The sequence below is a fragment of the Lucilia sericata genome, unplaced genomic scaffold (genome assembly GCF_015586225.1).
Source record: "Lucilia sericata isolate MDLA Ls3-8-SP2 unplaced genomic scaffold, ASM1558622v1 Contig000004F_arrow, whole genome shotgun sequence".
NCBI lineage: Eukaryota > Metazoa > Arthropoda > Insecta > Diptera > Calliphoridae > Lucilia > Lucilia sericata.
In genome coordinates this window covers 1199404-1205403 of record NW_023994045.1, presented here as the reverse complement: position 1 = coordinate 1205403, position 6000 = coordinate 1199404, and positions in this window count along the sequence as shown.

Here is a 6000-nt window from a genome sequence, read left to right as displayed (position 1 = left end):
AAACGAAATACTCAAGAAAAAAGCAAAAACAAAATACACAACGCAAGGAAACCAACAGACATCCAAACATACGAAACTGATTGCACCAAGAAATAAAAACAATATACAGAAGGCAATGAAACACACAAATATCCAAACATACGAAACGAAATACTCAAAAAAAAAAAAAAAAAAACAAAACCAAAATACACAACGCAATGAAACCACCAGATATCCAAAAATTCGAAACTGAATACACCAAGAAACAAAAACAGTATACACAAGGCAATGAAACACACAGGCATCCAAACATATGAAACGAAATACTCAAAAAAAAAATACACAACGCAATGAAAGCAACAGACATCCAAACATATGAAACTGAATACACCAAGAAACAAAAACAATATACACAAGGCGATGAAACACACAGCCATCCAAACATATGAAAAGAAATACTCAATGAATAAGCAGTGTTGTTGTTGCTTATATATCAAAGCATGAAAAAAATTGTCTTTTTTATGAAATTTTCAGTGGTTGTCTCGGATTTTTGACGACATCTGGGGTCCTCTAAAAACTGATTTCAACAAACATACAGACGGACAGACAGACAAACGGACATAGCTTAATCAACTCCGCTACCTATAAGGATCCAGAATATATATACTTTATTGGGTCGGAAAATTATATTATAGAAATTACAAACGGAATGACAAACTTATATATACCCTTCTCACGAACGTGAAGGGTATAAAAATGTTAATAACAGTATTTTCTATTGTTGTTTATGTACTGTGATTATTGAGGTAATAGTGTTCATGTTATTAACATTCAAGGTCGAATGTTAAATCAATAAAAAAATGTGTAAATAATAAAAACAACATTATTTGTAGTTAAATTAATTATGTTATGTTAATACTCAACATGTTATTAACATCTAGAAAAGTTAACAGAAAGAATTGAATTAGTGTCAATAATTAACATAAAAAAAATAATGATTCAAATAAAATAAAAATGTTGTCAATCGACAAATGAATTATATTAACATATACGTATGTTAACAGTACTTAACGTCTGTTATATATTAATGGAAATGTTTATGTATGTATTATTGTATAAGTGTTTATGTATTTACCTGAATTGCTATGGATTAGAAAGGTGTTATTGAGTGATATTTATTAAAAATGAAATTATATTAACTCACCAATTTTCAGTCCCACGAAGACTTACAGGCCTCCAAGGTTCCTGGATTAAAGCTATATGTATTTTACCCGTGTTAATTCTGGCCATCTGAGCGTTGGTAGCCGTCTCGCTCCGATGGAGGTTTATTTGGATAACCTCAATCATGGTCATCCATTAAACTGTCTTTCAGCGAGTTGGTTTTCACCTCCTCGCTCTTTGGACATGACTTCTCCGGGTAGACAGAAGTGGCCATTGATGCAGTGGGTACTATTGATGGCACTGCGGTGTCCTTATATGATATTGGAATATGAGACTGTTTAATCGACACCTTCCCAGTACTTGCTAATGATGCTTTGGGTATAGTCGTAAGTGTTTTAGAGTCTTTGTCGGGGCCGGTTTCAATCGGCGCCTTCCTAGTTTTGGAAAGGGCAGCTGCACTTTCTACTGGCGAGTTAGTGGTAACTTCCTCGATTTTAGGATTTGACTCCTCAACCTTATCAGTAGTGGGTACTGATGCTGTGTTCTTAGGTTTTTTTAGTGTCCTTTTCGGGGCTTGTTGTAACAGCCCTTCCAATCGGCACCTTCCTAAAGCCCTACCTTTATTCTTGGCAAGACTAGCCATAGATTTCTGGTCAATACCTATTACAAATAAAGTTCCCTCAGGTTCTTCTTTCCTGTAAAAGACATCCCATTTTTCCACAGCCAGCTCAGCATTTTGACTTCCAAGAATTTCCAGTATACGTTCATTAGCCAGTTTGCTGTCCCATCCTTTTATATAGACAGTGGACTTTAAGAGCACCGGAAGTTCACTCTTCTTTGTCATTCACAGCTTAGCGCCGTCCCAGGGAGGAGGGATACTTTCCACCAAGTTCTTTAGGGTGCTAACACATTGGTGAGATGCCAACCTGATCAACATCACACCCATGCTGATCTCACAGCTCACGCTCTCTATTGGTTGTTTGCCTTTTGAAGCGATTGCGTGGTCCACTATCTTATTGTTCACCAGATCTTCTACCTTACTCTGCTGGTCTATTGGAATTTTGCCTGTCGGATTACCGGCATCGTAAACTGCATAGCAGAGATCGTCCCGGTGCCTACTTCTGGCAACTTTGGCGTAAGATGGCGGCTCTTTTCCTTTTCCTCCGTCTATCTTCTCCTTCCTCGTTTTTCGGTGTTTCTTTTGAGATACCCTTACCTTCGAGGTTGATTTCGCCGACGTGTTCGTCTCCGAAATATCTGGCTTGGCGTTGTCACCCTTACTCGCAGGATTCTCACTTGAGGTTCCTTTGAGTGAAGTATGGCTTGGCTTTGACTGTGTATTAGAAGACGGGGAGCTCTTTTTCTTCTTAGGTTTATTCTCAGTTATCAACTCCTCGGGAGACCTGATCCTTTTTGCCTCAGATCTGGTGAGAGAGTCCGATTTTTCCTTTAGAGTGTCGTGGGATTGACTAACTATGATTTCCTGAAGCATCTTTTTCAACTTCCTCCTCTGTGCTCCAGAAAGTCTTTTTTTAGTAATAGGTAGTTTAGCTATGCTATCACTCACCTCTTTCACCATTTGCTCTACTTCATCCTTTTTGGGATTTGCTATAATGGTATTATTGTCATCTGAGGATTCAGAGTCGGAGCCCTCACCTATATTTAAAGGCTGAGGTAGCTTAGAGCTCTCTCCGAGTACATCCTTCTCTTTCAGCCCTATATTTTTGCCGGTGGCATGCTGTACACTTAACGCATTGTCCGTCACGGAAGCCAAGGTACCCACCTCCGTAGTAGTATTTTGCTAACGATTGCAGGATGACGACGACACGTGACTCGCGAGTAGATCAACACTTGCCGCCGGTACTGGGTTATTTAGGCCCTGCACCGTAAGTTTTATCTTTTTATTTTTCATATTTGTTTTTTTTCCAGTTTTTTGGTCCGCGGGGAATATAATATTCCCAGGTGGTGGACAATCTGCCCTCCCTCAGCTTAAGTGAAATTAAAGCTGCGAGAGGACGGATGGTCCATCACCACCCCCTATCCGCCACCCGGGGACGCGCTTGGTAGGAAAAACTGGAAAACTCCCCCGAGTCGATCCACGAAAAATTTGAAAGAGAGATTTTGGCACGCGAGGAACTTAATTGTGTAAAATTTTATTGCTATATTCGTATTTTTAAGCCAGTAATGAGCGTTAAAGTCATTTTCAGAAGGGGACCTTATATGGGGGGTAGGGTCATTTATGAGCCGATCCTGAAAAAATATACATAGAGAGGTTTTGGCTCGTAAGATACTTACTTATAACGAATTTTATCGCTATACTCGAATTTTTAAGCCAGTAATGAGTGTTAAAGTAATTTTCTGAAGGGGATCTTATGTGGGGGGTAGGGTCATTCATGAGCCGATCGTAAAAAAAAGTTGGTGGAGAGGTTTTAGCTCGTATGAAACTTACTTATACCGAATTTCATCGCTATACTCGAATTTTTAGGAAAGTAATGAGTGTTAGAGTCATTTCCTGAAGGGGACCTTATATGGGGTCAATTATGGACCGATCCTCAAAAAATTTGGTAGAAAGATTTTGGCTCATATGAAACTTTTTTATGGCGACTTTCATCGCTATATTCGTTAAAGCTGTTTTTTGGAGGTCCACTTGTGTGGGGACTACCCGAAAATGTGGACCGATATTGCCCATTTTCAATACCATAATAGTTTTGCCGGGGTTAGTTCAGCCAGTCCAGGATTTATTTAAATGTCTTAGTTATACATAAATAAAACCAAAGAATTCAAGGACACCAGTTCAAAATTTCGATTTCACAATTTATTTTAAATTACAGAATTATTTTATTGTAGAAAGCCGACCAGGAAAACCAGGATATCGTACAACGACTGTCTTTTTCAAAAGCCCGAATCACAATGTCCTCATCAAGAAGACAACTAACTTCTTTTGGTCTTTCATTTATGCGGGTGTTAGTGTTTTTAATAACCACTACACTTGAGACTCATGGCTATTAATACCCTCTGCACTACAACATTGAGTTGAGCTTTTCTATCTTTGTGAACGGCAGCTAGAAAAGCTGTATCATACTTGTACCAGCTGACCGAACACTTCGACTGACCGACACTTCAACTAAATTTGTAGTGACGAGGACAGACTACCATTAGCATAAGAGTGGTAGTGAGTGCAAGAGATAATGAGAGTCTCTCTTACAAATTTACAAGTATTGGTTGCTTAGTCGGTTCTCTTATACAGTATTCTCATATAATCACTTAAATATAGGAATTCACTTAAAAGTAATTTATATAAATTCATACACAATATAATTAAAAAAAAAATACAAGAAATTCTAATAAAAAATATGAACAAAATATAATTCAAATATAATAATATCATGTAAAGGAAAACTTCGTTACATCTCCCTCCTGGTTTAATTTCTTTTATGGAACTGGAGACTCTGCTTCTATGTCACTTCTTGGCTTCGGGAAAATAAGTTTTTTTTGTCCGTAGACAATCCATACATCTAATGAGCGACGTATGTTAACAGTTGCAATAACATATTGTGTTTGTATCTGAAATCGCGTTCTTCCACCAACTTTAATAGGTTCTATTGAACTCAAGATTGTTGATACCATGTTATCATTAGGTTCTTCGAAAATTGTGTCGGTCGTATGCCTAATGCGGTCTTCTGAACTCATTGATATGTCTTGTCCTTCATCTTGTTTATCAATGCCAAGCTCTAAAACAAGTTTCTCCAGTATATCCGATTTCTTTGATTTAGGACACATGAGATCCTGAATATCTAGTTTTGGTAAATTCTGCTCTACAGATGTTATATGCACTTTGATTGATGGACAAGGATCGATTTCGACTATTGATTACTGGTTACAGTCTGTAGATTTGTTTGGACTATTTGAAAGACTTCGTTTAAATGTTTGTTTTTTCACTGAGTAGAGTGTTGGGAAGTCGAAGTTCTCTTCCTTGAATTAAATAGGCAGGACTATAATTTGTTGAGCTGTGCTTACAGGAGTTAACGTCCAGCGTCATTTCTGGTAGGTGTTCATCCCACTTTCGCTGATTAGCTTCAGCATATTGAGAAATCATCATTTTTACGGTTCTATTAACCCTCTCAGTAGAGTTTTCATGTGGTGAGTACGGTGCTGTAAAAATTTGCTTAACACCTAATGATTTAAAATATTTCTGGCATTCTCGACTCGTGAATTGCGTTCCATTATCAGTCAAACGGACATGAGGTACCCCGAAACGAGCAAGAATCCGTTCTCTAAAAGCCTTTATGAATGTTTTAGAAGTAGATTGTCTCACTTATCGTGGAAAACAATCAATGTATTGTTGCCATGAATAGATCGGTGTAGAGGTCCCACAAAATCTGAACAAAGTGTGTGCCATGGTTGGGATACTTGCGACGTATGCATTTTTCCACCAGGTATTTGTTGCATAGGTTTAAAACGCTGACAAATTTCACATTTCCTTATATATTTGGTGATGTCTCTGACAAGGCCAGGCCAGTAATAAAGCTTTATTACTCTTGCAATCGTTTTGTTAATGCCCAGATGGCCTACAGTTACATCATCATGACACTCTTTAAGGACACGGTGCCTATCTGATCAGTGATCTTCGAAATTTTCATTTTTCTTCATGGTTTGTAGAATGGCCGGAACTGAACAATTATTTCCATGTGGTGCACGGGTTAGAGAATCGGCTATAACATTTAATTTGCCCTTTCGATATCTGATTTCGTAGTCAAATTGCATCAATTCTAATGCCCAGCGGGCAATTCTACCCAATGGCGTGTGGATTGAATTCAGCCATTTTAGAGACTGGTGGTCCGTGACAATTTCAAAGTGGTA